Here is a 6,000-nt window from a genome sequence, read left to right as displayed (position 1 = left end):
AGTTCTGATAATTGTCCAGTTCTGGCTCATCCTACCTTAAAACATGCAGAGAACATTGTGCAAGGCACCATTAACCTGGCAACTGCATCTGTTAGAGCAAGTCAAGGATTCAAGGATTTTCACTCTTGCATCTGATCATCTCCAAAATGTAGTTTGGTGCAAGTTTTTCCAAGACATTTTCTGAGATTGGTTGGGCTCAGTAACGAATCAATGAATCTTTCTTCAAATGGCAGTTGAATTTCCAACTGAAGTATTCCTTTGTTTCAGGCTCCAAATACTTCAATACTTAAAAATGAATATTCTCTTTTTGAATGACGAGTTTAGGCTCTGAGCATAGACTACTACTGCAATAAAGAATAAAAATAAATGTATATTTTACACATATTAGAACAGTAGAACAGACACCCTGTCAGCTAATAGAGGGCAGTTTAGGAAAGTCCTTCCACTCAGCAGCCATATTGTAGCGCTTTTTGGGCACTTAACAGGCATCTATTTCCAACTGAAGTATTCCTTTGTTTCAGGCTCCAAATACTTCAATACTTAAAAATGAATATTCTCTTTTTGAATGACGAGTTTAGGCTCTGAGCATAGACTACTACTGCAATAAAGAATAAAAATAAATGTATATTTTACACATATTAGAACAGTAGAACAGACACCCTGTCAGCTAATAGAGGGCAGTTTAGGAAAGTCCTTCCACTCAGCAGCCATATTGTAGCGCTTTTTGGGCACTTAACAGGCATCTATTTCGGCGTCCGCAAGACTTCACAACACCAACCTTGCTCCAGCAGTGAGATCACAACACATGATTGGCGTAATGTATTCACAACACACCACATCATTGGCACAATGTATTCACATGTTGACTTTTTTGCCGCGGAAGGGGCGGGATATGTGTAGACAACTGCCATATTGGCGTTACAAACCCCATGCATTTCTATGGAGGATTTTTTTAATACTGTGACTCCTCATTAGAAAGTCTCTGGTAAACCTCCATCCACACCTGACGTACTAGTGAGAGATGCTAGCACCCATGGATCAGTTTCCTCTCCCACTCTGAGAATGAAATCTGCACTTCAGAAGCACCTACATACACCAAACTTTCCAGTCTTATACCTAACTATATTTAGAAGGCTTCTACAGAGGGGTTTGTTGATATATTATTCCTAGCCTTTTTATATGACATTTTATTCCTAAAAACATGGACAAAATTTATTTTTTAAGGCTATTGGCAGTACTTTCTGATTTACGGAATAAATAAAAGAGATATCTAAAATTCCCTGTGTAAAAACTTTTCATCTAGTATGTCAACACAATGAAAAAGTAATTTTGAACTGGCTTCATCCAATGTTCCGATTTAGTTTTTTTTAGTTTATGCAAATCAGCACATATTTAATTGGATTATGCTTAATTTGCATATTTAAACTTTATATTACAGATAACTTGTAAAACATTTTTTTCCATATTAATGTAAGTAATCATAAAAGTTTCATAGTGATATCTGCTAGTTCATTTTTTTACCCTATTCACCTGTGGTGCCTCGCCTTATATTCACATTGGACAAGAAAGGCTTAATATCGAGAATTGCCCAAGGGATATCACCGGGCACCCTCTCTAATCTTATTGAGTTACCCCTTGACAACAAGAAGCAGCAAAAAAAAAAAACTTTAACCGACAAAACCAGGTTCACCTAAATTATGGCATTTGGCTGCCGGACTATAAAATGAACCATCTCATTTCTACTGACACTAATTACCCACCCAGGCACATTGAGCACTGACAGCCCCTGACCAACCCTCGCAGAGGATTACAGCTATGCTATGCAATAACCCACTCTCACACTGTAGCGTATCTTAGCATAATTCACTAGAAGTGGGTTAGGCCTGCACCAGTTAGCCTAATACTATAGCGTATGGTATAGGGATTTCAGCCAGCTCAACATTCCGCTGCTGACAACTCAAACTTGTTTTATGTATTTGGATTGCATCTCTAATGCAATCCTAATTCGTTCTAATAGAAATCTACATGGTAATACCGTACCGTTTGCATTACCTTTACCTGTTAGACCTACTCACTAACGCTACACAGTGCTCTATAGACAGTCGAAAAGAGAACAGTAAATATAGGCCTAGCTAATTGTTTTAAGACCATTAGTCAATACATTTGCCTCTGTGTATTTCATGATTGAATTATTAAATGATTAAAGAGAGAGAAAATTTCAAAATAGATAGATATATAGATACTTTATTGATCCCCAAGGGAAAATTCAGGGGGTCTCCGTAGCATACAGACATCACACACAACATGCACTTACAGCAGAAATGGTAAATATAAGTATAAGTATAAACATATAACCAAACTGTACAGTAGGAGATAAGAAAAACTAAATACTAAATATACTATATAAATTAAATGTAAAAAATCCAGTGTGCTTGAGGGTGATCAAGCATGAGACGCTTGTAGTGACAGGGCCTGTAGTTCTGTGTGCATGGTGAGGTGCTCAAGAGAGTGCGTCATGGTGAAGGTGCAAAAAGTAGTCCAACAGTAGTCCTTTAGTTCTGTGTGTATGGTAAGGTGCTCAAGAGAGTGAGTGTCATGGTGAATGTGCAAAAAGTAGTCCAACAGTAGTCCTTTAGTTATGTGTGCATGGTAAGGTGCTCAAGAGAGTGAGTGTCATGGTGAAGGTGCAAAAAGTAGTCCAACATTAGTCCAACAGTGAAACAGTGCAATAATAAGGTCTAAAGACCAGCATACATAATATGGACAAATAGGAGAGTAAAGTATAATGTAGACAAGGTAATATAAAAAACTATAAAAAACTATGTCAGTGCAAGAACAGGTTGAGGTAATAGGGTTACAGCTATTCAGTATTGTAGCAGAAGCCATTGATCATGTGTGCTAATATAGCATGAAAAACAGTGTAGCAGGAAAACAGTAGTAAAAACATTATGCTGTGGACATTAGTAAAACAGTAGTAAAACAGTAGTAAAGCAGTAGTGGGCAGTCAGTACTCAAACATGGAGAGGGTGGAGAGGCAGACAGACTAAGCAGAGAAGTCTATCTCTCCTCTTCCCTTTAGTGAAGCATTGAACAGTTCAATGGCCCTGGGGACAAATTACTTCCTCAGCCTTTCAGTTGTGCATGGCAGTGAGCGTAGTCTCCAGCACACTCAAGCTCTTTTGCTTTTTAAGTGCTGTAGAGTGGATGGCATTCATTGTCCAAGATGTTGATCAGTTTGTTCAGGGTCCTTTTGTCAGATATTGAAGTGATGCACTCCAGTTCAGCTCCCACTACAGAGCCAGCCTTACCAGCCTGTCAAGTCGCCCAGCATCCCACTGCATAGAAGAGGACGCTGGCCACAACAGACTGGTAGAACATCCTGAGGAGCTTGCTGCACACATTGAAGGACCGCAGCCTCCTCAGGAAGTACAGCCTGCTCTGCCCTTTCTTGTACAGTGCGTCAGTGTTGGCTGACCAGTCCAGTTTATTGTCCAGGTGGAGATCCAGATACTTGTAGGTGCTTACCACCTCCACATTGACCCCATCAATGGAGACTGGTAGCAGAGCGGGCTTAGACCTGCGGAAATCCACCACCATCTCCTTGGACTTTGAAGTGTTGAGTTGAAGGTGATTGAGTTTGCACTATTGCACAAAGTCCTCCACCAGGCTCCTATACTCCTCCTCTTGCTCGTCCCTGATACACCCCACAATTGCAGTATCGTCAGAAAACTTCTGCATGTGGCATGACTCGGTGTTGTAGCAGAAGTCAGATGTGTACAGGGTGAACAGGACAAAATGATTATAGAGGAAGGAAAGAACATAATTATGTTCTTTATTTTATTGATTTCACATCTTAATTTAAATTTACAGGTGGGCAAAAGCTAAATAAGTAGACACATACAGGCTGAGTTATAAAATATAAAATGCAATGACACATTATATTCACACACATTATATTAACACATTAGATTACATACTGTAGAAGTTAATGCACTGAGTCGAGCCAGAGGCACATGTTACAGGTTATTGGCTTTGAAGTGGGGAGGGGGTGATAAACAGCTATAAAAGTGGTTGCAAAGTCATTTGGTTGTCCAGCAGGTAATGAAGACAGAATCCAATTGGTGTCAGAATGATTCTCACCGGATCAACAATTCTTATCAAAATATTTATACTCGCCACAATTATATTGTTCTTCCCAGCGAACACTGTGATAACACACAGTCGACATCAGTTGACAACAACCTGCTGCTAAAATCCATATTCAATACCCGGATTTTAACCATGTGCATTCAAAGCATAAATTGCTTGTGTATAATTTGCTTGAGGAGAAGCATACAATTACCAGAGGGTCAGAGCAATGTTTTCCCATGAGGGTGTCGGGGAGAGTCTGAGCACGTGACACACATTGTCTGGTAAGAACAGTCAAATGTTGTGTTTTCCAGTGAAGCCATATTTATTGCACACACACACACACACCTCTCATCCAGTAACTACTGAAGCCAGGTAAAGCTATGATGAATAATGAGGCTGTGAACAATAACACCATGAAGCCGAGGTTTCTACAATAAAATAAAAATGGACAACAAATATATGAAATATTATACAATCTGTAGAAATGAAATGTGATACAGCAGGCAGGAATGACAAGTACTAATGTAGTTTAATTGCACTTAAAGGAATTATCCGGAGTAAAATGGAGTAACACGCTCTGGAAATTCACAATTTCGTCACCGTTTAAAAAAAAAAAAAAAAAACATAGTCCAGTCCATACAACTTCATTTCAATTTCAAAAGAAATACTGGACTATGTTTTTTTTTTTTTTTTTAAACGGCGACGAAATTGTGAATTTTCAGAGCGTGTTACTTCACACTTGGCAATCGACTCCTACGGACTTTCCCCTAAAGATGGCAGCAAAGATGGCAACATTTCCGGAAAGGTACTGGCTTGATGAAATTCATTCTGGACTCTCTATCCGACCACATAAAGACCTCGGGATACTTCGGTTTGGCTTTAGGGACCCTCTATTCACTACCACGTAAGTGTAATGTTGTTTGGAACTGTAGAAGAGGTATAAAAATAGCGTTTTGTAGCGATGAAATAATATGCCCTTCTCACTTCCACGCTAACGAGTTTTAACTAAAAACGGTAAAATCGAACTTTCTCAAAACACATCCGAATGACATGATTTTGATCTCAACTCAACGTATGTACTGATTGCAGATGCAGGCATTATGAATACAATGAAGAAGATTTGATTAAGTAGGTTATAACTACATTATGAATTAGACCCAAACCACATTTAGACCCCAGCCAATCTGGACATATGCAATTTGCCTTATTCATCCGGGGCTAAAGGGTACACTTGCCATTACACCTCAGTCCAGCAGATGGTGGTAATGCACTCCGTTTGCAAACTGCCAAAAAAAACGCTCACCGAAAAAGAAGGGTTCGCTGGCCTGTTTGGCAGTTTGCCAACGGAGTACATTACCACCATCTGCTGGACTTAGGTGTAATGGCAAGTGTATCCTGTAGCCTCGTTCTGGCCGCCGGGTGAATAAGGCGAATTGTTTTGGAGCCGAAGCAACAGGCAAAGACAGTTTCTAAAGAGTTATATCTACTGACCAGGTAATGTTTCACAATTTTCGCAAGATGTGTCTGGGTCGATGACACGCTAGGTGAACGATTCCAGCTATGCTCTATAGCTAAATGTTACCAGCTATGCTCTACAGCTATATGCTAGGTGAACGATTCCAGCTATAAATTATGGCTATGCTAGGTGAACGCTACCAGCTATGCTCTATGGCTATGCTAGGTGATGCTAGCTAGGTGAAGGCTGCCAGCTATGCTCTATGGCTATGCTAGGTGAACGCTACCAGCTATGCTCTATGGCTATGCTAGGTGAACACTGCTAGCTATGCTCTATTGCTATGCTAGGTGAACGCTGCCAGCTATGCTCTACGGCTATGCTAGGTGAACGCTACCAGCTATGCTCTGTGGCTA

This window comes from Alosa sapidissima, chromosome 10, assembly GCF_018492685.1.
Source record: "Alosa sapidissima isolate fAloSap1 chromosome 10, fAloSap1.pri, whole genome shotgun sequence".
Lineage (NCBI taxonomy): Eukaryota > Metazoa > Chordata > Actinopteri > Clupeiformes > Clupeidae > Alosa > Alosa sapidissima.
The sequence above is the reverse complement of the archived record's forward strand: the minus strand, read 5'-3'. Positions refer to the sequence as shown.